The sequence below is a fragment of the Mustela nigripes genome, chromosome 8, assembly GCF_022355385.1.
Source record: "Mustela nigripes isolate SB6536 chromosome 8, MUSNIG.SB6536, whole genome shotgun sequence".
NCBI classification, from domain to species: Eukaryota; Metazoa; Chordata; class Mammalia; order Carnivora; family Mustelidae; genus Mustela; species Mustela nigripes.
Genome location: NC_081564.1, coordinates 12,037,032 through 12,064,764, shown reverse-complemented (window position 1 = coordinate 12,064,764; position 27,733 = coordinate 12,037,032). Strand labels below are relative to the sequence as shown.

Sequence of the window (27,733 nt, the reverse complement as noted above, 5' to 3'; positions counted from 1 at the left end):
AGTAGTAGATTGACAGGTCAGGGGGACCTGGGGCAGCTGCTCAGCCCAACCAGTCCTATAAGGGAGTCAGCCCCAAACACAGTTTCTCCTACCACCTGATTTCATGGAGTTTCCTCCCTGTGGTCAGTGTACTCTGGGAAATAATCTGTCCCCTGGTTCCCCCTGAGCAGTTGACAGCCAATGAGTCAGTGAGCCCTAGCTAAGCACCAATTCTTTTTTTTTTTTTTTTTTTTTAAAAGATCTTATTTATTTGTTTGACAGAGAGGGAGAGAGACATCACATGTAGGCAGAGAGTCAGACAGAGAAAGAGGGAAGCAGGCTCCCTGCCGAGCAGAGAGCCCGATGCGGGGCTCAATCCCAGGATCCTGAGATCATTATCTGAGTTGAAGGCAGAGGCCTAAACTACTGAGCCACCCAGGTGCCCCTCAAGCACCAATTTTGTATAAAGTAGGGTAGGAGGGACAAGAAATTATAACATGTGGCCCTTTTCTGAGCGACTCCTCCTTCATGAGGAAAGCCAAATCTTCTGTTCACAAAGGTCCTTCATGGACTTCACCTCAGATTGTACCACTGGACAAGTGGACGCACAGCCTCGGGACTTGTGTGAATGTATTGTCTTGAGACCATTGCCCAGCTTCCTGTGTGGGATGGCTTATTCCCTGTTGTGCTCATTTGCTTCAGAACTCCCCGTTCTTAGATGAAAAACACGGAAGTTTCCAAGTCAATGCAATGCATGAAACATTGTGTGTTTCACCTGTAGAAAAGTTGCTGCACTTATCTCCAGGGTCCTCTTGGCCACTGGTGAAGAGACTGAATTTAAATCTTTAGAAGGGTGCATGGAGAAATATTGGCATTTGGTGGATGAGCTTTAGAAGGGTCAGAGCGGGGCTACACCTGGGAAGCCATTTCTTCCAAGCCTCTCCCTCCTTTGACAGTAGGAAAATGAAGACATGGAGAAATTACTTTACCATACGATGCCACACAGCTTGAGGATAACGCAGCCCAGAATAAAACTCACTTCTTTCCATCCCCACTCCATTGTTTTTCTTGCTCTATTATTATCCACCTCTTATAAATCAACTGTTGTCAGAAATGCACCAGGAGCATCATCTGGTCAAGGACAAATCTTTTTGTGAAGTGAGCAGTAGCTTCCTCGTTCAGCATTTTCATTGGTCTTGATTTTCATCTACCAAATTAAAAAAAAAAAAGAAAAAAGAACAACTCCATGTTTTAAAATAATGAAGACTAAAGACTTTCTATTCAACCTCAATGTCACAGAAGCATGAAAAGCTACATGTCACAATGAATGGTGGATTTTTCACTCTAAATAAAATGTAATTCACCTAATTGATTTGGTTGAATCTCTGCCTTCTGAAGCTTTGTGTTTTCCAATAAAATGGTCAACCTGCTGAGCTATGTCTGGAGGAAAGAAAGCTAGAGAAAAGAGAGAGGCCCCAGGGAAAAGAGAGAGAGAGAGAGAAATCAGAGCATAAATATATCAAAACTCTCTTCTTTAAGATAGTAGAGAGAGTTCACAGAGAATGAAAGAAAACCACCTTTTTGGCACCCACTTGCACCTCAAAATTATTCATTTAGGTTTATTTATATCTTTACTCCTCCAGAAAGAAGGAGGAGAAATAGTGCCTTTCAGAAAAGATTATTAATACACAGCATTTATCGACCATTATCATGTGCCAAGAACTGCATAAACACGATCTCATTCAACATGTTTATCACAGTTACTTTGGGAGACAAGGGTTCTCAGTCCAAATTGTAGTGAGTTAAACGGTGGCCCCCTAAGAGGTGGTCCACCTGGAACCGGTGTGTGTGAACTTATTTGAAAAGGGAATCTTGCAGATATAATTACAGTAGGGATCTTGACATAAAATCATCTTAAATTATCTGGGTGGGCCCTACATCTAATGACAAAGGCCCTTCATAAGAACACAAGAACAGACATTAGAGTGAAGGTCATGAGAAGAAAGAGGATAGATTCAAGGGACATGTCGACATGGATTGGTGGCAGCCACCAGAAGCTCAGAGGAGGCACTGAGCAGGTTCTCCTTCAGAGCCTCCAGAAGGAACACCCCTGCTAGCACCTTGATTTTGGGTCTGTCCTCCAGAATGCAGAGAGAATGGATTTCTCTTCTCTTAAGGCCCCTCAGTTTGTGAAATCTGTTCCAGCAGCCCTAGGAAACCAATACACCATTTTATAGATTAAGGGTCCAAGACCCAGAAAGGCTTAATCACTTATCTATCCCTATAGTCCAACGTGCTAGAGCTGGGTTAAAATTTGCAGATTCATAGCTGATCTCAACAGCAGGTTGGATTTTTAAAAATAGTTTAAAATGGATAGGGAGAAGCATGAACAGCTCCCCTAATGTTAATGGTAACTATCTCAGGATGCTGGGGTGGAGATGCAGGGCAGGGGGAGGAGTTTCACACAACGCTGGCTTTCTTTATTGTTTCTTTTTTAATATACTTTTCACATTTTCTATAGTAAACAATATTGACTATATAATTGGAAGAAAAAATTTAAGGAATTGTCCCTGAGGGCAATGTACATTGGCAACGTGGAGTGTTAACTGAAGAAAGTTGCCTGCAAACTTGTAGGTGGAAAATTATTACTGCAATTATATCAGTCTGTCCTTACCTTGGACTCAAAAGCTAGGTGCTGCTATATCCCCATTCTGCAGATGAACATTCTGAGTCTTGAGTTAGAGAGTACTGGGCCGTTGTAGTCAAGTCTCCACTGAAGAGAATATTCCCTTATCCTCACCATCCCTTTGGTCCTTCCTTGAGTCTAAATTACAAGGCATACTAGAACCACACATTTTTGTTTTTCCTTAGACTAGTCAATGATCAAATCTTCAAAGTCCAAGTCCAAGTTATGGAGGGACAGAGGGACAGAAGTAAGCTTGCTTTCTTCCTTTTTTTTTTTTTCTTTTTTTCCTGCAACCCATTCTCTCTGAGTGGAAAATCTGATAGTTCCCTGGTGTTGAAGACTCTAATCTGAGCATATGAAGAGAGAAGAGCAAACGTAAGATCCTCATTCTACTCTTTTGAGAAAACCTAGAGGAAACCTTGTTCTCTTAAGCTCACAAAAGAATGGGTATTTTTCACAGGTTTAAAGCTATCGTAAGCAATTAAAACCTATAGCCTAAGTCTTGGGGGCTTGGGACTGGCTTTTTTAGTGTCCACATTTTAGCTGAGAATGTAAAGGACCGAATCTCTTATTTTTTTAGATTCAATTCATCCTGATTGAGTCCCATTGAGAACTCTGAGAGTTCTAGAACACACACTGCAGAAAACTGGCCTGGAGCACATCTTAGCCAGGACCACACACTGTCTGAAATCTCAGCCTGCGCCCAGCACCTGGCCACATGCTTCGGCATTGTCCCAGGACAAACCTGAGCAGTGAGCATTCTCATCTCCGTTTTCCAGGTGAGGGAACTGCATCTTAATTGGTCAAGGAGCTTGGATGTGGCACAATCTTGGACTGAGCCAGAAGCATCTGTCCTCAGGGTGCCTGGGTGGCTCAGTGGGTTAAAGCCTTTGCCTTTGGCTTAGGTCATGATCCCAGGGTCCTGGGATCGAGCCCCACATCAGGCTCTCTGTTCACCAGGGAGCCTGCTTCCTCCTCTCTCTCTCTGCCTGCCTCTCTGCCTACTTAAGATCTCTGTCAAATAAATAAATAAAATCCTTAAAAAAAAAAAAAGAAATATCTGTCCTTGGGCTGTTGTCCCCTTTGTGGTGCTGTATCTTCATCTCTGGATGTTCAGAACTATATGTAGATGAATTAGAACCTCACAGATTAAATGATCCTCTTAGATATCCAGGGACTGTGGACGTCAGAATGTGCATTACGGCAAAGGCATTGCCAATGGTCTGGGAAAAAAAAAATTCAAGGAAAAGTAACAGACTGGTGGTATTGACGATCAGTGTCCAGACCTGGGTACTTAACTGGACCACAGTCTACTACTCACAATAATGTGACCCCCAAAAGTAGTTCCCCATCCCGGGCTGATTTCTCCACTAATACATAAAGGCATTGATTTATCTTTGACTTTCTAAATCCAGGTCTCCTGGGGAGAGCTCATTAATCATTTAATTAATCAGTTACTCATTAACTGATTTAGCAGATGCTTATTGCTATTGGACACTTGGCTGCTGGAGAGGAAAGGGTGCATTTGTCAGGGTTCCATCAGGAAACAGAATAGCCCACTCTGTTTAGGGTCCTTTAAGTAGTTTCATAAAAGGGGTAAGACGAGGATGTGGGTAAGATATTAGAGAAGCATATAGGACAGTGTGGCACCTGCAAAACAGCACTGAGGCTTTTCCAACCTCTAGACATGAAGGAAGGGGGAATGTTACCTGCATTGCCTGAATTTGAGGAAGACAGCTATGGAGGGAGGACCTCCTTAGGAGAGCTGGGACCTTTCTTGAGAACAGACTTCCCTAACCTCATTGCTCGTAATATTCAGAGCTGCATCCTTCTGTGTTGAGTGGAGGGGGGCTTTAGGATTCTATGCATTAGCAGCAATCCTGGCCTCTACCTCTGGGAGGCCAGCAACATCCTCTAGACTTTGCCAAATGTCCCTTGGGAGGTAATGTCACCACCCCGAATTGAGAGCCACTGATCTGGAGATGCAGCCAGCTTTTAGTGACCTCCTGGAATAGAGATGACACCCTAATGCCCCACTTCCCTTTCCTTTCAGTTTCCTAGTAGAGTTTCCCATTGGCTAAAACTCAACCAGAAGTTGGAAGGTGATGTACTCCAACAAGGTGACTGTGAGTCAATAGCAGGGCATAGAATTGTGGGTGGCAGGTGGAAACACAGACATGGCAAAAGTAGTCAGTACAGCAGATAGGACGTTCTTTAGGAGCCTACAGCTCATTGTGATGGGTCTGGAAGATGAGGCAGACAATAAACAATTACATATACAAGATAATTTCTGAGCATGATTAGGAATACATAGTCAAATTAAAAAAAAAAAAAAACAGCAGTGCAACAGTGAATGCCTGAGCTCTCTGAACATGTGAACATTAAGTGAAGACCTGAATGATGTTATGGAGCCAATGTCATAAATATTGTAGGGGGTGGGTATACTCCTGGCAAAGGGAATAGCATGTGCAAAGGTCCTAATGTCTGCATTCATTCATTCATTCGTTCATGTGTTTGTTTTTGCAGCACTTTATTGGGATGTAATTTATACATAGTGAAATAAGCAAGTAATAAGTGTACTGGTTAATGAATTTTTGTATATGTAATCAATCCCATAACCATAATCCAGATTAAGGTATAGAATATTCCATCTCCCCAGAAAATTCCTGTATTCCCCAAATTGGGTCCCCCTATCCTATGACTGTTACTTCTGTTGCCATAGATTGGTGTTACCTGTCCTTGAAGTTCATATAAATGGAGTCACCCAGTGTCTACTTCCCTGTGCCTGGCCTCTTTTGCTCAGCTTTGGGTCTACATGAATCCATTCATGTCGTATGTATCAGGAGTTCACTTCTTTTTATTACTGAATAGTACTCCACTGTATGGACGTACCACAGTGTGTTTATCCATTCTCCTGCTGAAAGGATATTTGGGTTGGTTCCAGTTTGGGGCTATTATGAATGAAGCTCCCACAAACATTTTCTTGTAAGCTTTTTTTATGGACATGTGCGTTCATTGCTCTTGGATGCAATTTGCGGGGTTGGGGGCAGGAGATATGTCTCTTTCCTAGAAATTACCCATTTTCTTTTTGATTCTGACATGAATCTAAACTGGCAAACCAGAGGATTAAATACCCCTTCCAGCTTGGAAATCCGAAAACACATAGCAATTTCCCCTGATCACTGCCAGTCTCACCAAACCCATAGGTCTGTTTCTTGGTTCATCATGACCTCCAAGTACCATGCACCTCCAAACCAGCTGTGCTCATGCTGGGTACCTGGGCAACCTTCCCCTGCCCGGCCTAGCCTCCCGCCTCCTCCTTCGGGGGTGTGTGTATTAAATCATGGCACAGCGGCTAATTCTTTGCAGCTTGCTGGTTGCTGCCTCCATTGGAGCAGACAGGAGGGCGCCCTGACACAGTTAAAGATCACAAGATTTGATAACCTGGCTTTCTGATTTATGATAGTCCAGGTCTGCGTGTTCCCCTAATGAGGGGAACTCGGAGTGTCAACCTGTTTATTAAATGCTCAGAACCATGTGTGAGCTGGGCCGAGGTAAGAAGTCAATCATATTTTCATTTATTCTGCCTGTCCCCTCCCGTTCGCTCAGTCCTCTCTCCCTGAGACTGTCAGCCTGCCAAATTCCTTCTTTTCATCTCGAGAGGGGAGGACTTTTGGACAGATCATTTGCGGAGACGGTCGGGGTCCGCAGTGTTTGCACTTTCCTACTGATTTCCTAGGTGTTTGGAAGTTAATGATACTCAGCACCTCATGATTCTTTCCTCTATGTCAAACAAAGGCATGAAAGGGAAAGTGGCCAGAGGCGAGAGGCAGGGGCACTGGTCAGGGAGGCACAGAAGCACATCCAGAGCTTTCTCTTCTCTTTACCCCAACCCTACAGAGACTGGTGTCATTGCCAGTGCAAGACGGATGAATATTCCTGAAGTTGTCAGGGACTAATGAAGTCTTAATTCATCTCCTGTAATTCTCTTTGAAATTTAAAAAAAAAAAAGGGCAAATCAAAATAATGGATGGCCCAGCTGCTTTAATCTGTACTACTTCTCACCCTTTTCCCCTTTGCAACTTGGTCAGTGTCATTTCCTTAATCTCTGGAGAGTCTACTCTGATTCCTTTCAAGTGGCATCAGCTCTGTCCCTTAGATTTGGTCTTCTGGACGTGGCATATATATCTCTGCCTTTCTGAGGCCCTGGGGCTGGATTCTGTCCTTGGACATGCAGTGGGAGGGGTCTGAGCAGGTCACTGTAGAGTTTCCTCATGGGGAAGAGCTCTAGACAGCCCAGCCTGGAGACTCCTGAAGAGTTTAGAATGTTACAGTTGACTGGGAACTTTGTGCTTTAAGCATCCTTTAGTTGGGGTGCTGGTTTTTATTGTAATCCTGTCTATGCACTCTCATGATAAATGGCATTGTTCATTAAAATACCCCTTATTTAAAATAACCTTAGGAAGAAAAAAATCATTAAAAAAAAAAAACCCTTAAGAAGAAGCTCAGGAATGGCTCAATCTGTTCTCCCATTTCTGTTCAATTCTTGCATCCTGAGTCTTGCCCAGTTCCTGTATACATAGATGTTTGTTGAATGAATGAACAAGTGAATGGAATATCAAACAGAATAACCCAATTGTGCATCGCAAAGTTTTTAGCCTAGGTTTGGTCTTGATTTGTTTTCATATAAAATGTCTCGCTCTGTCTGTGCTAGTAACAGAACTCCATGTTTAGCTGGGCACTGGATCTCTGAAATAAAGAATCCGCTTCCCAGCTTCCCTTACATTGAAGTATGGCCATGGAGGCTCTGGCCATTGAGATTTGAGAGGTAATATTATATGATTACTGTCCTAAAAAAACAGCAGAAATAAGAAATTTGTCTCTTTTTCTTCCCTTCCTCCTTCAGTATGGGTGGAATGCAGATATAACGGATGGAGTCAAGCAGCTGTCTTGGACGATGAGGTGGGAAGCGAGAAAGGTAAGGCAGTAAGAGAAAAGTACCTTGGGTCTCTGTTGATTGTAAAGCTGACGTATCAGTCTGGACTGCTTGCCTCTGGACTAAATTTTGTGACAAAGTAAATTTCTAGTTTGTTCAAGCCGTATTTTCGGTTTTTCACCACATGTTCCTCAGCCTAATTTTAAAGAATTTAACATGTTTTGAGGATCTGGAGTTTCACCCATTAATATAGTCAGCTGCCTCAGTTTAAAATGTCTTCAAGATAAGACACCAGCATGTAGTGGCCACAGTAAAAATGGCACACAGTCTGCTGATGGAGCAACAAAAAATGTGATCAGTTAAAAAGAAATTAGTTTGAACCTTTGATAGAACAGAAATGGTGGACCCTATTTTCTGAAAATTAATCAGAGAACAGGGCAGCTGGGTGGCTCAGTCGGTTTTCGGCTCAGGTCATGACCTCGGGGTCCTGGGGTCAAGTCCCATATCGGGCTCCTTGGTCAGCAGGGAGCCACCTCCTTCCTCTGCTTGCTCTCCCCCTGCTTGTACACCTGCTCTCTCCTCTCTCTGTCAAATAAATAAGCAAATGAAATCTTTAAAATATATATATATATACACATATATGTATGTATATATATATATATATATATATATATATATATATATATATCAGAGAACACCAATAAACACTATAAACCCCAAATCTAGGGTGAATAGATAAGCAAGTCATTTATAGGGGACCTGCCAGGACCAGTATAAGCATGAAGCACCCAGCACAGTGCTTCACATGACCCAGTGATTGGCAAGTATCAGAGTCCTTCATTCCCATCTCCTGAAACTTCCACATCTGCAGCTTTGCAAACTGGGCAGCAACCAGGTCTGGCAGGGCTTATTATGTAACGTTAACGTGTTTGGACGCTATTCTGAAGGCAAGCGAGAGACACAAAGAAGACTAGAGATTCTAATTTTAGGGGATGTGCATTTAGAACAATCACTGGCCCTTACGTCTGGGTTGCGACAACTCATCCCCGCCCTTGCAGTGTGAGCGCCGCCAGAGGCAGTATGCAAATGAGTGGACATGCCTGTGTCCCAATAAAACTTTATTTATAGAAAGTGACAGTGGATTGGATTGGCTTACTGGTGGTTGTTTGCTCACCCCTGGTCTAGGTAGTTCCATGAGTAGTAAAAACAGCAGATAACAGGTAGGACCAGTGCAAGGTACTATGAAACACAGACCTCTTTAGGAAGGTGGTCAGAGAGGACTTCCCTGAGGAGGTGACATTTACAGAGCGGTGGAGAGGTGCTAAGCTGACAAAAGGGAGTTGTAGGGTGCTCCAACCCCAGGGAGGAGAAGGCATTCAGCCCAAGGAGCCGAATGTGGTCCACGCGGCTACAGCAGGAAGTGTGGGGGTCCCCTGAGGCAGAAGGGGACAGACGGTCCCAGACTCAGAGGCCATTTATGAGCACGGGTCTGGAAGAGCAGTGGTGCTCAGAGGCCAAGAGTGCATCTCTAGAGCTGCACTTGCATCTTGAGACAGAGTCCAGGTCAGGGCACAGAGGAAAGGAGAAGTGGGAATAGTGGCTTCTGGCTGGGGCTGCTTGCTTCCTCCCACAGACGCCCTTAAGCAGGAGACAGCTGACTGCTGGATAAGGCACTGTCAGTTTCTGATGGATCAAGGCAGCCAGAAGGACAATGTCCTTCCTGGTCTCTGGGAGTGAGCTCTACAGGCCTTCTCACCGGAGGCCCCTGTGGATGGGAGCAGACCATTCCCACCTGTCCTGAGGCTTCTCTCTATTTTAAGATGGAACTAAATCCTGCCCTTGGGGAGCTGTCCCTTTGATGCTCGGTTTCAGGCAGAGCAGATTGTACTACCCACTACTCCTTTTCTTATCTACTCCTCCACCGCATGGTTTTCATGGAGTCTGGAGATTTTATCCAGCAATGTAAGGTGTGCTGGTGGACTCTGTTCTCACCTGTTTGTTCTAGCCACTTGGGTGAGGGAAGATGGCGTCAGATTCTGGAATCCTGTCTGGCCCGCCTCTTCTCCTTCATAGGGAGCCTGCAGTTGTCTCCTGTAATAATAGTATCTTGCATCGGTGTGGTGTGGCTTCCTACCCTCCCAGTTACGGTTGCCCAACGGCGGGAGAGTCAGAGAAGGGGAGCAACTGGGGTATTTCTACCCTGTCCCTGCCTCCAAGGCATCTCCTGTGGCTGCTGCCTCTCCTTCCTGCCCCGCTCGCACCCCCTCCTCAGCTGTCTCAGCCCCAGGGGCAGCCCTGGCCAGGGCTCTCCCACCTCCCAGGTGCCCCAGCTTCTGGCTCCGGCAAAGAGACCTTGTCTGGCTCTGCCTCCAGCCAAGGAGAGCAAGAGCTTCCTTTTCTGCTCTGGGTTGCTTCACAGTCCCTCCCTCCTCTTGGCCGTCTATCAAACTCTGTCCCTCTATCAAACTCCCTCAGCTTGAAAGACCTTTAAGTGGTTTCAGTTTTCTGATTGGACCCAGATAGATATGTAGAGCGTCTCACAATGAAAAGGAACTCTCTGTTCCCTGGTCTCATTCTTATTTTTATGTGCACAACCTCAGGGAAGACTTCAAGGTGGGTCATATTACACCATGCTGCAAACGGTAAAAAAGAGAGAGGGAATGCTATATTGCCCAAAGTCCCGTATCAAGGTCATATGTTTCAGGGGAGACAAAGGCACCATTTTTTGGAATCTCAGCTTCACAGAATATCTGAAAGATTTCTGGAACATATTTCACTCCTCTGAGCCTCAATTTCTCTGTCTCGGAAGTGTTGTTACATAAAGAACTTAGATACCTAGTAGCAGCTCATCAGATGTTAGCAATACAGTAGGAACTTTCTACCATCCTCTGGTTAATTGGTCCAACAAATAACTGGCCTTTTCCGCTGTCTCTACAAACATACTGTTCTCCAAGGCTCTTTGCAGTTTACAGGTCTCAGATGCTCGAACATTCCTGCCTTCCTCACCTGAGGCCCGTATTCAGTAAACTTCAGTCAGGTTGGGTCCCAGACCTGGCTGCCTTCTACATCTTAAGCTTCAGAATCCCTCGCCGCTCAGACTCCTTCCAAAGCCCTGAGAGAAAGACGATCAGCAGGTTCAGATTTCTTTTTAAAGATCACGATTTCTTTTTAAATTTTTTTAAAATTTCAATTTCTTGGGGGACCTGGGTGGCTCAGTGGATTAAGCCTCTGCCTTCAGCTCGGGTCATGATCTCAGGGTCCTGGGATCAAGCCCCGCATCGGGCTCTCTGCTTGGCAGGGAGCCTGCTTCTCTTCCTCTCTCTCTGCCTGCTTCTCTGCCTACGTGTGATCTCTGTCTGTCAAATAAATAAATAAAATCTTAAAAAAAAAAAAAAAAAAGAAAGTGTAGCTTTAACAGATATACATATCCTGGATCTTCTTTTTTATTTGAGTAAATCATATAAAATAGGATTTATCCATTTCTGTGGCCATGTGCAGACCCCCATAAATGGTGAGAAGTTGCACGTGTAATATATTCCAAATATTTTTTAAAACCTTGATCAACGCTGCTAAGGAAAATGATGAATTACTCTAATCCTTCCATAGAAGATATCATTGCAAAAAGGCTGTCATATAAAGAAGTGATTAAGAATTTGTGGCCAGAAGTTACAAGAGAAAAGTATTTCAGCCTTACGAGAGGTAGTTAATGAATAAAAACATGATCTTTTTCTCTGGGTTTCATAATATTTGCCATCTTTTCCCCTTTTGTAAAGGTGGAAACTTGCAGTTTCTCCTGTTTGAGATCAGTATCTATTTTTGTGTGTCATTTTCTATCTGTAACTTGGTTTTTTTTCAAAGGGGCCCGAACTTGGGGGAGCTTGCAGACCCCTCAAACTAGGATCTCCTCCTTCTTATGACTGTAATTACACAATTTAAAAACATTTCATGGAAGCCAGTGAAAACGGAGAGTGCAAAGAAAGAATCACATGCATGAAAATGAAATGGCATGCTGTGGAAACATCTGGTCAGATGTGAGATGTTGAAGACAAAGCAGTTCAGCATGGGTGAGACTGGTGGAGGCAGATAATCTAAATAATACTAGAAAGAGTCTTCCTTGAAGGTGTTTTGCAGTGACTTTAACATCTCACTAACCTCAAAGAAACCCCAACTGGACCTGCAGATAAGACCTTGTCGTGTGTTTTATGCAAGATGGCAACCAGGCATGCAGGGAAGTAGGGGTTGGGGGGGTGGGGGGAGGGGGTGGCATTTTTCATTTGTTAATTCCCTTCTCAGTGAATGTTTCAGGTGGTCTCTCATTGCCATGTCTTCTTCTGGTCCACCTGCTTCACTGTAAGATAGGTAAACCGAGGCCCGGGAAAAGAACATGTATTTCCCAGGGCCGCACAGTCATGGAGCCAAGGCCCCAGCTTTCCGGCGGGCTGCCCTTCTGTCTTTCCACTCGCAGGGGTTAGTGCGCTTGAGGAAAGGGGAAGGTAAGCAGGAATTTGAAGCTCCCACAGGCTAAACGTGGTAGGGCATTCGTGAGGAGGACATGGGAGGGAAGTCTCAGAAACCCTCAAAGGCCCTCTGAGTAGCTTGTGCCGTGTCCTCTCCATGATAGGACTCTCACCAAGACTGTGCTGTGAGACCAAAGTAAAAGGTGGGAATCAAGATGGTAAGCTAAAGTGGCTCCCTTGGCCAGCTTCACCCCTTCCAAACACACCCACGTCCTCTTGGGTAGAGAACAAGGTTATAAACACTAAAATCAAAATCAACCATATAGGGCAGGTTGCCAAGGCAACCATCTAAGTTCTGGATGACTCGAGTGACCAACCAGGGAAGAATCTGGAAGGCGCCCTGCCACCCATATTGGAGGACAGGCCTTATTCCCAGTGCAGAAAGGTTACTGCCACTCCTTGGTTCACGGTCAGAGGCTGCCTCAGTCTGCCAGTGAGAATAGACAGGCGAGGGCCTGGGCTGTTCACACTTGGGGCTGTGGGGACCTGGCTGGCTGGGGGATCTGTGGTGGCATGGACAGGTCACCTCGGCTTGATGGATTCGCTATTGCTTCTTTGTGGAGATGACAGGCCTGGGCTCAAAGCTCAGAGGGCAACCGGGAAGCACCTCCTTCCTCCCTCCCTCTCAGGGGCACTAGGACCCGAGCTGGTCTGTCTGGAGAACCCACTGTTTTCCTTTTGGAGACTTGGGCTCTGATTACCCATGGGGATCAGCATTCCAGCTGTCTTGAATAAAACCCCCAGCTCTTTCAAATCTCCAGTTAAAGCCTGAGCCCCAATAAAAGTTGTCAGGCTGGGTTTGGGATGGGGGACCCACACCTTCTGCACAGTCCTGGGAGGCTGTAATTAGGCTTTGCCAGAAGGCCCAGACCCGCGGCTGGGGCCTGTTGCTGAGCCCCCTGCTCTGAGGACACATGAAAGTGAGGTGTGTGTGTTAGCGGAGACCCAGAGCCAGCAAAAGATGTCTTTACCCCTCCATTCACGAAATTCCTTACCAGGAGGAGTGGAGATGCAGGCATTATGGAGAAGTTCCATTTTCAAGGCTTCTGTAGAAAAGATGAAGAGTTAAATAATTAGAAGTGACAGCCTTCTGCGAGCTTCCTCAAACCGTATGTCACTTAGACAAAATTCCTTGTATGTGGAGGGGATACACAGTTATTTGGGAAATAAGTGGAGGAATGCAGTATGGCTTTCTTATCAGTGCATTTCCTGAACTGATGATCTGATTCTGTAATCTATCCTGCAGTGGAAAAGGCAGGCAGCTGGCCGCAGAATGGGAAGGAAGATTTGGATTCAGAACACTTTCCCAAATCTGCCCTTTCCTTGCTCCCAAGCTCCCGTTTTGCAGAATCTTCAGAGCGGGGCTTGAAACTCCCAGACCTACGGGAGCCAGAGTGTGCTACGGGAGTGAAGCAGACAGGGGCAGGGAGTGGAGGGGACTCTGATGATCTGAGGAACCCATGTCCACTTCGAAGGGCACGTGCCCACTAACTGTTGCTGGGTAGGATCTTAGGTCCATGTTTCCAGATCTTCTGGCTTAAATTTTAAGAGCTACTCCACATGATTTAGTGTGAAATCTGCTGCCTTTGAAAATATGGGCGACTCATTCAATTGTTTTAAAGCATCAGGTGGTCAAGCAAAAGCCTGGCTGAGGGCCACATCTGGGCTCGGGAGGTCCATTAAGAAGCTCGGATTTATCACTTGGCTTCAGCTGTTCGTTGCCCGTTTGTGGGGGGACATGCTCAGCCTAGTTCGAGAAGGGTGAGGAGGGCTTGGGCAGTGGGCAAAGGCAGGGCACACCCAACATGCCAGGCACGGAGGGCAGAAAAGCCTGTTGCACCTGGGACATGGAATGCAAGAGAGAGTGCCTCGTGCGCATCTTGGGGTTGGGGACAGGTGGGTAATGTGACGCGAGCTGTCAGAGGGGAGTCAGCTGGGGCGGTGACATGTGGGTGAGGGTTGGTCATTACTTGCAAAGGAGACATTTCACCAACCAGGTGAAGAGTGGGTTGATGGGCTTGATAACCGCTGGAGTTGTCTTGAAACATGAAGCCAGATGGCTCTTCCTTAACCTCTGCTTCTGGAGCCAGACTGCCAGGATTCAGACCCCAGCTGCCCCCACTTACCAGCTGCATGGCCTGAAACTACTTATCCCATCCTGCCTCAGTTTCCGTGCCTGTAAAAATGGAGATGATCATCACAGACTGGCTGGGGACTGAGGGAACTCATCTACGTCGCAGGCAGGCGAGCACTCCGCCAATGTTCCCTCTTTCAAATACGACCCCTCCTTTCGCTGTTGCCTAGACAGCCAGACACGTCCATCCGTGATGTCTGCTACTGGCCCTGGGAAACCACGGCCGGTAGTCAGGGGTTTAAAAGCTCTTTTCCAGAGCTAAGATTCTGATTTCTTAGCTGTGCAGAGAGGAAATAAAGCCTTGCTCTTCTAAATGGACTGGGAGAAGTATGAAATTACGACTAAGTCCGTTTGGAGCTTTTGTGCAGGGCTTTCACGAAGGATCAACCATTAATCATGCGCAATTACTCTGACCTTGGGTGAACTGCAGTCTCTTGAACATGGACGATTTCACTCCCTGGGGGTCCGGAGATGCAAAGCCGTCTGCTAGCCATCCGAGCCCAGAGAACCAGGTCCGTGGCCTCTGGTCTGGATTGTCTATGTCTCAGCCTTGGACTCTCCCCCTCTTTCCAGGGTCTGCTTTCAGACCCAAATGCCCTCCCAGAAGGAGTGGGCAAGAACAGGTGAGGGAGAATCAGGTGAAATCGGTCTTTGCCCAAAGTGTATGACTTTGGACAGGTGGTGTATCCTCTCTCATTGCCTCAGTGTTTGCATCTTCAAGTTGGGGTGAATAACGTCTGTCCCATGAGTTTATTGTGTGGATGGGTAGGTGCTATGGATGGCGCTGATGTGACTGTCCCACTGGGCAAGAGGACTCCACACTGTGGGGCTCCTGGTTGCTTCCTCGGGGATCTGACAGCCAGAGCTCAATGGATGATCGCTTCTCCTCTCTCTACCCAATGACTGGCCGCCCTTGGCAGCCCCCCTACGTAGGAACTGGGGCAAAAGCCTTCAGAACTCATCCCTGATAGAGGGTGGGATTTTGATTGATGGGCTTCCTTCCTCCTCCCCTTACCCCCATCCTTCCCCCGCTTCTCTGCCTTCCTCCGTCTCTCGCTTCCTCCCTTCCTCTCCTCTTCCCATACATGAGCACCTGTCTCAGCCAGACATTGTGCCTGAACCCGGTGGAACGTGAGTGTGTCTACCTTCATGCCACACCACAGTGTGACATCACACTCGTCATTTATATGTCGTCTGTCTCTTCTCTTGTGGGAATCATCACCCAGATGATTAATCCATCAAAAGTCCTTCATGTTTCAATTCTTATTTCTTTAAACTTTTCTTTAAAAGATTTATTTATTAGAGAGAGAGAGCACGGACAGGGGGAGGGGCAGAAGGAGAGGAAGGGAATCCTCAAGCAGACCCCACATTGAGCGAAGACAGCCCATGGTGGGCTCGATCCCATGACCCCGATGTCACGACCTGAACCAAAATTAAAAGTCAGGCGCTCAACCAAATGAGCCACCCCAGTGCCCCTCAAATCTTATTTTTTACAACAAAGTGAAATGAAGCATCTTCCCTGCCAAAGCATATTATTATATATACATAGCCACGTTGGAAAACTGGGCCATGCAGAAAAGTACTGAGAAGATAATAGCCATTAATGCCACTGCCACTAAATTTGCTGAATTACCTCCCAGTCTCTTATGCATAGCCACATACTTATTTTGTGTAGTTGAACTCATATTGGGTATATATATATATATATATATACACTATGTTTTTATAACAAATGTATTTTCTCATTGAACAAGGGCAGTGTTTTCAATAAATATTCACGTCTTCATTCATTCAGTCAACAAGTATTTTGGAAGCATGTACTACATACCCAGTAGTGGTATTCGGGGCCAGGGACCCAGCAGTGAGCAACATGAGCCAAAACACCTGCCCTCTCAGATCCTCCATTCAAGTTCAGGGAAATAGTATACAAAACAAATACATAAATTTTGGATGTGTGAGATGGTAATAAATGCCACAAGGAAAAAGTGGAAAAAGGTGTGTGTGTGTGTGTGTGTGTGTGTGTGTGTGTTTAAGTTTTAAATAGGATGGTTGGAGAAGGCTTTACTGAGAAAATAACATGTGGGCCAAGAACTAAAGGAGGTGAGCAAAATGAACATCCAGACAGGGAACCACAAGTGCAAAGGTCCTGGGGCAGGTACATTTGAAGACATATGTGGGTACATTTGAAGAATCTTGTGAGAGCCTTGTGGCAGAAAGAGAATGAAAAAGGGATGCTCTTGGTTTACCCTACCAGATATCCTGGGGTCCCTTTTGCCAGTTAAATATGCCCATCTCCCAGCTGTTGTATGTGTTGTTGTTAATGGCTCATATTTTCAAACCTTCAGAGAATTGCTTTTAGGTAACTGGAACCACCTTACCTGAAGGGGTCTGAGAGTTTATGTTCCTTTCCAGAGTTAATGTCCCCATAGCCAGTGACCACCTTGTCCTAGGGTATGAAAGTTAAGCCTGTTTGTTCTCGAGGTGGGACAATTCTGCAATGCTGTTAACAGATTAGAGTGCCCATAAGATCAAGTTGAAGCTTAGCTTCACCAGAAACCACATTCTTGTTTGACTTCCTCCACTTCCCTGTCTTGCTTCTCTGAGCCTGGCCTAGGTTTCTCTGGAGAATACTCTTGATAAATCACTTGACCTGAATCCTTGTCTCAGGCTCTGCTTCTGTGGAATCTGAGCTGACCTAAGCCAAGGCCATCTTGTCCTGTGTATACTCAACCAGTAGGAGTCTACATGTTCACATGATGGTGACATACTACTTATTTCGTTCTTTATCTATGTACTTGTCTTGATAGCAGTGTGCTCAGATATAACATTGACACTTGCAGCTGATTTCCAAATTTATATGGCTCCCGACAAAATAATGACACCCTTCCTAAATACAGAGAGTATGCACTGAAGCATTAGACGGTGTGGATTTGAACCCTGGTTTCTCTACATTGCTGACTCTACCCTAAGCAGTTCCATAAACTCTTTGAGCCTCATTTTTTTTAGCTGCGGAATGGGGGCAAAAGTAATGCATATCTCAAGTCAGGTATATGAGAAGCTTTCATATGTAAACTTCACAACTGTGAACAGTTATTATTGGCCATAAATATGGCAGTTGGAGATGATAATTAAAGAGTATTGAACTGCATTTGTACAGATTCTCAAGACATGGTCCCACCTGGGCTCTTTCGCCCGTTTAGATTCATCTGTGAAAAATCTCTTTCCAATTCCTGAGTTTTGCCAGAAATTCAGGTTTGGGGTAACTCTGCCATCTTTATTCAATGGCTTCAGATGCAACATTACCACAAGGTGGTAGTGTGGTCATATGTCCTAAGCAAGGCAATTTGTCCCCCATCTTCCAAAGCTACTGTAAAAGTTTTGTGATATATCCCATGCCATACATTCTCCTCTCTGTAAAAACATAATGAAGTTCTGTAGAATTCTCCAATGAAAACTGTACACTTTCCAAGGTATTTTTTTTTTAATGCATTTGTAGAGTGACTTAGAAAAACTGTTGGAACAATAGCAATCAGATTCTCCTGAAGCAAAAGCAATAAACATCTCAACCAGGTGATAAATTGTGGACTAGAAAGATTGAAAAGATGTTTCCCCTGATGAATGTTGAGGAAGGTTTAGTGTAGGAAAAGAATGGAATCCAGAGTGTTGTGTCCTTACTGAAGCAGAAACTTGTCATTCTTGAAATTCCATTCCATGTAGAATCTGGCCTATAATAGGTGCTCGAGAAACGTTAATGGAATGAATCAGTCAGTCAGTCGCCCCATGCATTCACGAGTGAATGATTAAGGACAGTAATGGTGGAAAGAATTTTCTCTACAGCATGAGTATAAAGAAACTCATCTGAAATATATATGTGCTTCAGCTTTGGGGGAAATTGGACAAGCAATGTAAATGGGGTTGAGGTACCCAAAGATCTGTGAACTTCCTGTTATAGCTGAGCTAGTTGAAGAAGGAAATTGTTTGGACAATCCTGCTGAGTCTGTTAGGGTCTTGTCAGGCCCCTGAATAAAATCAATCTCCATTCCACCATGGTGTTGAGGAAGGGAGAAGTCATGATTTCCTTTCCCCCATGATACCAATTTCCCTTGGCCAGTCACCACTATCCACTCCATGACCTATCCATTCAATGATGTCTCCATTGAACAATCTTGCTTAGGCAGATCTACAACTCTCCTAATTCCTTAGAGCAAGTTAGAGACCAGGCCAGGCCATATCACTGAAGTCTCTGGGATAACACAAGCAAGATCAACTGAAGTGGCATCAAGAACAGATAGACAATCTGCTCTATCTTTGTTGCATTCATCTTGGTTTCAAGCACCATTGGGCTGTCGTTTTGCCTAGTTTCTCGCTATTGGTAAAGCAGGAATCAGCATTTTTCCACAGTCTGGAAGTACTCTCAAATACATCTAGGCTGGCTGGAGTTGAGATTCCAGGTCCAAGGAGAAGAACTTCTCAGTCTCAAGTCTGTATTAGCTAGGAATGCAAACACTGTACATGATTGAAAACCTGAATCCAGTGGCTTAACCCACCCACAAGAGGTCTGTTAGTAGGAGGTTGGCTTAGTAAGCCAATAGGATTCTTTTGGGAGCTGCTGTGATTCTCTTGGGCTTTCCTCATGGGAAAGACACTAACTTCCTGCATTGCCAGAAGAGGAAGAAGGATAAGTCAAGCAGAGAGAGTCCATTATCATATGGTTTCACTTATTTGTGGAGCATAACAAATATCATGGAGGACAAGGGGTGTTAGAGAGGAGAAGGGAATTGGGGTAAATTGGAAGGGGAGGTGAATCATGAGAGACTATGGACTCTGAAAAACAATCTGAGGGGTTTGAAGTGGCGGGGGTGTGGGAGGTTGGGGTACCAGGTGGTGGGTATTATAGAGGGCACGGATTGCATGGAGCACTGGGTGTGGTGAAAAAATAATGAATACTGTTTTTCTGAAAAAAAAACAATTGAAAAAAAAAAAAAAAAAGAAGAGGAAGAAGGAAGAAGACACCAGGCAATAAAACCCACCTCCTTCCACGCAGGACATGCCCAAAGACGACAGCTTCTCGCTGCTAGGGACTTGTGTGCCAGGCACTGCACTAGGCACTTCCCATTTGCTAATTTAAAAAATCCTCACAATGACCCCTTACAGCGGCTCTGTTAAATCAGTCCCATCGTACAGATGCAGAAACCAAGGCTCAGCATTGTTGAGAGACTTGTCTAGCTAACAGGAGGCATATTTGGGATTTGAATTCAGGCAGTGCCATGAGCTTAGCTTCTGCGGGGCTGTGCTTGGCTGGGTTCACTGGAAGTTGCCCTTTTTTCTATAAGGGGCAGCCAGAGATTGCTCTCCGTCTTAATCATGGACATGCCTGGGGTCCCCACACCCCGCCCCACTCTCAGGGTCTGCTGATGCTATTCTTCTGGGCCAGCAGTAAAATGACATTTATGGGGATTTTTCCCTTTGAAGTGAGAGTGTTTGCGCACTTCACTTTAAAGCAAGGGAAAAAACAAGAGCTCAAGCAGATAAATGACCGCAGCCTTGGAGAAAGGACATGACGTCTGTGGAGGCACAGTTTCCATTTTGTCATAGAAGAGTCATCTTATAGAAAAAGATCTTTGTCTCTTTGCCAGTGGTTCTCTTTATTATCTCCTTTCCCCGCTTCTATTCCTTGTAATTAGGAAGAAGCTGTTTGTTTTCTCCTTCTTTTCTTCCTCCCTTTCCTTTCCTTGTCCAGCCCTCCTTTTCACTTAGATTTTCCTTCCTCTTCCCTGAATTTTCTTTGAAGTTGGAAGACACTCTTTCCAATTCTCAGGTTACAGTGTTTATGCTGAAGATTTCAAATGAGATAGGATTTTGGAATACTGGTGCCGCTACTTCCTAGCTATTTGACCTTGGGTGAGTAGCAACTTCTCTAAATTTCAGTTTCTTCCTCTATAAATTGGATGTATTAATGTCTGTCTCCTGGATTCTTGAGAGGAGAGAATGAGTCACTCCAAATGCTGAATTTAATGAGAAAAGGGAGCATGCTGTGTCAACCCTCTCTAGGTGAAACCAAGAATGTATTGATCCTTCCCAAGATTTTGATATATTTACTTACATATTAGGGATATTCTATCCTATCCGTTCAACTGTCATCCATCTACCCTCCCAGTATCCCTCCACCCATCTCTCCATCTGTCTATTCATCCTTCATTCATCCATCCATCCATTCATCCGCCATTTTCCATCCACACATTCCCCATCCATCCGTCCATCCATCCGCCCATCCGGTAACTCCTGACCAGTTGGTGTTTATATCCAGGTGAAGGAAAGAGACAATAGATAAAATATATAACATGTTAAATGGTGATAAGTGCTAAAGAGGAAATAAAAAAGGTAAAGAAGTGACATAAGAAATGTTGGGGTAGAGGGAAAAATGAAACAAAATGAAACCAGAGAGGGACACAAACCATAAGAGACTTTTAATCTCAAGAAACAAACTGAAGGTTGCTGGCGTGGAGGAGGGTGAGAGAGATGGGGTGGCTGGGTGATGGTCATTGGGGAGGGTATGTGCTGTGGTGAGTGCTGTGAATTGTGCAAGCCTGATGAATCACAGACCTGTATCCCTGAAACAAATAATACAGTACATGTTAATAAAAAAAAAAAGAAATGTTGGGGAAGAAAATGGATCTATTAAACAGGATCATCAGAGAAGACCTCCCTGAAAAAGGGACATTAAAGCAAAGACCTAAGGGAGTGAGGAATCTCTAAGGAAATCTGACAGAAGGACATTCCAGACAAAGGAATAACAAGTACAAAGTCCTCGAGGCATGAATGTGCCTGGAAGGTTCAAGGAGCAATGTGGGGCCAGTGTGGCTGGAGCAGAGAGAAGTATGAGATGAGGTCTGAGATATGGGGTATTGGGCCATAATAAAAACTTGGCTTTTACTAAGACTGTGGTGAAAACAACTGGAAGGATTGGAGTAGAAAATGAGAGGGTTTTATGTTTTTGTTTTTGTTTTTAATTTTATTTATTTATTTGACAGACAGAGATCACAAGTAGGCAGAGAGGCAGGCAGAGAGAGAGGGGGAAGCAGGCTCCCTGCTGAGCAGAGAACCTAATGCGGGGCTCGATCCCAATACCCTGGGATCATGACCTGAGTTGAAGGCAGAGGTTTTAACCCACTGATCCACCCAGGCGCCCCAGGATTTTACGTTTTAGCAGAATAAATCTGACCTCTGTGTTAAGAATAGAACAGAAGGGGAACACAGATGGGAACAGAAAATTAGTTAGAAGGCACTGGAATAGTCTGAGGGACAGTGCCGGTGACTGTCGCAGGCGAGAGCAGTGAAAGGGGTAAGTGATTTTTTTTTTTTTTTTTGGACACATAGCAGCCAGGTGGATCCACATATGCATACATACGCGGATAGGTGGATGGATGAGTGATAGACTGAGGAAAGAAGGAAGGAAGGGAAGATGGATGGATGGATAGACATGTTGAAAGGTATTACAGATGGTATTGTGTGTGTTTTTTCTTGGCCACATTTCTAGTAGCTTGAAAGTGCTTCAAACATAGTAGGTCCTCAAAAATATTGAATGAACGTGTGTGTGTGTGTGTGTGTGTGTGTGTGTGTGTGTGTGTGTGTAACAGGCACTATCACATAATGCTGAAGGGAAGGACTTTTCTCAAGGCAGTTTTATAATATATATCAGTCTTTACAATACGTATCTGCTAGGGGACAACAGTATCGTCTTTCAAATGTATCCCAGGAACGTTTTCATGGATGCATCTAACAATTAGCTTTAAAGATACTTGCTCATCTATGCATTATTTATCATGGCAAAAAAAAACCAACAAAAAAACAACCAACAAAAGAACCGGAAAATAACTGAAATGTCCAGCAATTGGGGAATGGTTAAATAAATTGAAGGACTCCATATATAAGCATTACTGCAAAGCTGTAAATGGTCCATCAGTAGATGGACGGAGAATGTCCTCATCAGGTTCAAGGGCTCGTAAATGCGTGGAAAGATACACAGAAGACAAGGCAGCAAAATATTAACAGTAATTTATCTTGGGGAACATATCATTTTAACCTATTTGTGTTGTTTAAAATTCTCCTACCAAAAAACTTATATAGGTGTTGTAATTTTAAAAGTAAAGTTTTCGAAAAGAAAGTTGAAATAATAGAAGCACTATTTAAAGTGACGTAGAGTAAATGAGGTCCAGGCTAGATCTACCAAGCTTAGTAAAGTGATCGTAATAGACATGGAAGGCCAAAAGATTTGCATTTTATTAGCTTCGCATCCTACCTACTACAGTGTATGTTCTTCCTGCTTATTCATATATGTGCCTCCAGAGGTTAATATGAAGTAGACAGTGAAAGTAATTTATGGCGTTCACTCACTCAGACACATTTGGGGGCAGGGGCAGGGAAGGAAGAGAAAACATACTCTGCTTGTCTGACCATAAATAACTCAGGTTGGGGATTTCCATGAATATAGTTCACCCTGCGGCCACATCAGTCTTTGCTAGGCTGGTGCAGATACTCAGGAATACGCCGGAGCAATAAATGGTCCCTAGTGAAGTAGAGAGTGGAGATGCGGATGGTGTCAAGCGGGGATTGGCAAATGTGTTCTCTAAAAGGCCTGATAGTAAATATTTTAGATTTTGAGATCTTAAGTTCTCTGTCACAACAGTTCAGCTTTGTTACTGCAGTGAAAGCAACCATAGACAATATACAAATGAATGGGTGTGGCTGACTTTCAATCAGACGTTACCTACAGACACTGAAATTTGAATTTCATATAATTTTCACATGCCGCAAAACATTCTTCCGCTTTTTCCCCCCAACCATTTAAAATGTAAAGCCATTCTTACCCTCTGCACTCTGTGAAAGTAGGTGGTGGGCCGCACTGGATCCATGGGCCATAGTTTGCTGACCTCTGGTGTAAAGAATAGGACAGAGATTTATACCATTGGAATTAATATTTTTAATGATGTGGAAATACTGATTTTTTTTCTACCTAAATAACTCTATGCTTTTGATAACACAAAGTACCAGATGCCATGAAAATGTATATTTTTCTGATGCACGATATGTAATTTTAAAACTGGCTAGGATGTTGTGTCAGATCAATTGATAACTGCAATGTATAAAACATATGAAACTAATTCCAGGAAATACCTTATATTTATGTCCTTGGGTCTGAATTTCTGAGCTCTCTGTGTTTAGGGATGGAATTTGGTTTATTCAAGAAGTAGCAGGTTATATATCTTGATGGCTACATTAGCTCAATATTTCCTTCCCTTTCTAGAGCAGGTAAACCTTACAGATTGTTTTAGTTTGCAGCAATTACATTTGCTTATCGCTGTGAAACAGAATTTCATTTGAAGCCAGTTATTAATGTCCAAAATGCACTTCCAGGAAATAATTTTGAACATTTTATTTATTAAAAAGAACTCGATGTTTGTTCAAAGGCATTGATGTAATTTACGAAGTTCGATATTAGATATTTTACGAGGTATTATAAAAATGCCATTTTCCGAGACTCCCATTGCCTAATTGTACCGTGTTACGTTCAATGTCAGAATAAGGTGCTACTTTGCATTTGGTTTTCATGCCATGAATCACTATGTTGATTAAAGATGCAAGCAAACAAACAAAAAATTCTACTTTCCTCAACCCCAAATTCTTCTGATTTGTGGATTTATTTTTTATAAAACATTTTCAAAGGTATACCCATGAAGCCACTTTAAACACTGTTAATGGCTCACCTTTATGGGAAAAGAAGAAATTTGGGAATTTGAGAACCTATGAAAAATCTGGGATGTATACCACTACAACAGACCCTGTCAGGACCCCACCAATATCCTCTCAACTATTCTAGTACATTCCTCTGGTGCCAACTTGAAGCATCCAAGATTCTCCACCTGAGGGCTTTCTTTTGGCCACAGTGGGGGGCCAGCTACAATGTTGGGGTGTTAGTTTCTCGGGAGCAGCCCTCTACAGATGATGGCAGGACATTGAAGAGGGGGTCCCAGCTTCTTCACCCCTCATGGAGCACAACTCTAAAGTGTGTTTTGTCTCCCAGAGCTCCCTATAGGACTGAGCTCCCACTTGGCCTTTGGGGAAGCTATTCCATAATGCAATGTATCAGTTATCCATTGCTGCGTAACAGATGGTCCCAAAACGCAGTAGCTTAAAGCAACAACTGCCTACTATCTCACGGTTTCTGTGGGGCAAACTTTCAGATGTGGGTGGCTCTGCAGATCCTTTGCGAGAGAGCTCAGATTCTCTTACAAGGGGTGCACTCAAGTTGTTGGCCAAGGCCGCAGTCATCTGAAGCTTGACTGGACCATGCTCACTCCCATGCCTGTTGGCAGGAGGTACTACTCAACTCACTCACTACTCACTGCTCACTACTCAGGGCTTTCCATAGGACAATTTAAGTGTCTCTTGACATGGTTGCCAGATTCCCAAGAGCAAGCTATCCAAAAGAGACAGAGACCAAGCTGGGAGTGGAAATGCCTTTTACGAATTAGTCTCAGAAGTCACACACCAGCCCTTTTGTTTTACTCTTCTCATTAGAAGTGAGCCACTAGATCCTGCCCACACACAAGGAAGAGGGAATTAGGCTTTAACAGTTTTAAACTGATTACTTTCCCTTTGCTCTCACGTCCCAGAATCACGTCCGAGCTAAACCGTCCTCCTCTTGGGGTCTACTTTGCGGAAGCCTGACCAGAGACAGCAAACAGCACCACTGCAGCTATACTAAGAATATCTATTGAGTCCCTACTGTGTGCCAGGCACTGGGTAGATAATTTTTTAAAATTTATTTATTTTGCATGATAATAAGGCACTTTTGTCATTGTTTCTAAATCAAACTCACAAAGATTGAGTAAGGCATTCTGCTAGCAAGTGTCAAAGCCTGGCCTTCACGCAATTATTCAACCAACCATCAGTCCCTGTTCTGGTTCCAACACATGAAATACTGAACAGCTGCCAATAAAATATGTCATACAAATACTGATCCTGCCCTCCAGGTACTTACGATCTGGAGGATGGGGTGATAAATATGACATTCCAAACTGCAGTAAGTACTCTTATGGAAGAAAAAGACTGATCCTGTAAGACAGGCCAACTGGAAGATCTACTTTAGCTAGGAGGGCCTCCTGGAGGTGGTGACTTTTATTCTGATCCTTGAGGATGGCAAGATTTTGGCAGTTGAAGAGTGGTGGGGGAAGCATTCCAGGAAGAAGGAACCACGTGTTCCATTAAGTCCAGACTCCACAACTTCCCATCTGGCCCAGCTGAGAACTACCGGGTCACAGGGGATTGATCCCTAGGTGAAGCTGACAGCCCAGGGCAGCCTCTGAGGCTGACCAGTGATGGTCCTTCCCACACCTCATCATACAACTTGTCCCTGGGGCCATGACCCCTGGCCCCCAGTGACATCTCTGATGCAGAAGGCAGTTTGGGATTGGACCATGAGCTACTCTGAGGGTAAAAGCTGCCCTGGAGGAGCAAAGAGCTGCTCCCCATCTATGGGAGGGCTGGAAAGAGCAGGTAGGAGGCACTGACCATGTCCTTTTAGGCACTGTCACTAATGCACACCCAAGGTCTTCCTTATAACGCCTCTTGAGGAAAGTTCCTATGTGCCTCTCTTTCCCAGGGACAAAAGAGCCAGTCAGAGAGCTTCTGTTGCTTGACCAAGGTCACACAGGAGATACAAGTTAACTGGCTGAAGCAGCTGCCATTTCTGCCATTTGGCCTGGTGCTCCTCCTAGAATATGACAGTGGTCCATAGAAACCGACCGTTTGTCTTTCCTTCCGGCCTGGGACATTCTGTCCCCTGTATTAGGGAGGACCAGGAGCTAAAGCAACAACAACTCCAGAATGTCTGTGGCTTGACTCAAAACAAATGTTTCTTGCTCATTTTGATGAGGGTCCCGAGAGAGAGTTTTTTATAAGGGCCAGTAGGCTTGGAAGTGCCACATCCTACATCTGCTCGGGTTCCTGTTCCGAAATTCAATCCCGTGCCCGCCCCCGCTGACTGACTCGACTGTGGTCGAGTTGGGTGCCTGGCATGAAGAGCCAAGCGGATTTAGGGAGAAGCCAGCCAGTCTCCGTTACGTCTTCTAATCATCCCGCAGAGAAATGGCAATGACTGAACGCAACCTTCTCTACCAGTGTGCTTTTCCACATTCTGCCTCATTTCAGTCATAAAACATTCTGAGACTCTAAGAGAAGTGAATGCATATGGCGCTGGTCATGGGCACTGGTAACTTACTTCAGCTTCCCAGCAACTCTCTTAGGGGGCGCTATCGTAATCAGTGGTGTAGAGATAAGGAAAGAGAGGCACAGAGAGGTCTGAGCACTTGCTCAGGTCACACAGCTTGTCTGTGGAGGAGAAGGGATTCCAACCTGGCTGCCTGGCTGTCGCACTCTGCTTGCTCCCACAACATTGTCCTGCCTCCGAAAGGCAGGGGATGCCGTCATCGTCACCATTTTGGAGACAAGGACAGAAATCCAGAGAGTCTGAATTTCTTTCTTTTTTTTTTTTCAAGATTTTATTTACTTACTTGACAGAGAGGGATCACAAGTAGGCAGAGACGCAGGCAGAGAGAGAGGGGGAAGCAGGCTCCCCACTGAATAGAAAGCCTGATGCGGGGCTCGATCCCAGGACCCTGGGATCATGACCTGAGCTGAAGGCAGAGACTTTAACCCACTGAGCCACCCCGGTGCCCCCCAGAGAGTCTGAATTTCTTGCTCCTGGTCTGGCCCAGAGGTTAGATTTGAACCCAGGTCCTGTGTCCTTTCTTTTTTTAAAGATTTATTTATTTATTTATTTATTTATTTATTTATTTATTTATTTGACAGAGAGATCACAAGTAGGCAGAGAGGCAGGCAGAGAGAGAGAGGAAAAGAAACAGGCTCCCTGCTGAGCAGAGAGCCCAATGTGGGACTCGATCCCAGGACCCTGAGATCATGACCTGAGCCGAAGGCAGCGGCTTAACCCACTGAGCCACCCAGGCGCCCCTCCTGTGTCCTTTCTAAGGCAGGACTGGAGGGGAGACGCCCAGGACAGGACTGACCTTGTTTTGATCCTCCTTTAGCAGAATGAATGTAACTGTGCTGTCCAGTGTGATAAAAATCTCGGAAGCCCGCTGGAGCTGCAGGAGGCTCTTCCCAGACCCCCCTCTTCCCTTTCCTAATGAGCCCAGAGACGCCGGCAGGACGGCGGGCGGCAGCCAATGGACAATTAGCGGAGAGGGCTGTCCCGCATGGGCTGGGCCCTGCATCAGGGCCTTAAGTGTCTGCTTATTAAATCACAGCTCGCCTGGAGCCGGTGCTGCCCCCCTCCTCCCGCCCCTGGGACGCCGGACACAGCTCTTGGCCAGGCGGCCCCTGGGATGCAACTCAGCTCAGCCCACAGCATCCGGGGAAAACACAGGCAGAGAAAGACAGGAAGACATTCCGGCCCAGCACAA

At 44.9% G+C, this 27,733-nt stretch overlaps 1 long non-coding RNA gene across 1 annotated transcript; it reads right to left on the bottom strand.

Annotated features, from left to right (window-relative positions):
• Nucleotides 1–471: 471 nt before the first annotated feature.
• Nucleotides 472–27,436, bottom strand: LOC132023816 (uncharacterized). The gene is made up of 5 exons (XR_009406054.1): nt 27,338–27,436; nt 23,120–23,184; nt 13,114–13,164; nt 10,608–10,713; nt 472–1,186 (listed from the first exon to the last, which is right to left on the bottom strand). It is a non-coding gene; the product is annotated as an uncharacterized LOC132023816 (long non-coding RNA).
• Between the last annotated feature and the right edge of the window lie 297 nt (nt 27,437–27,733).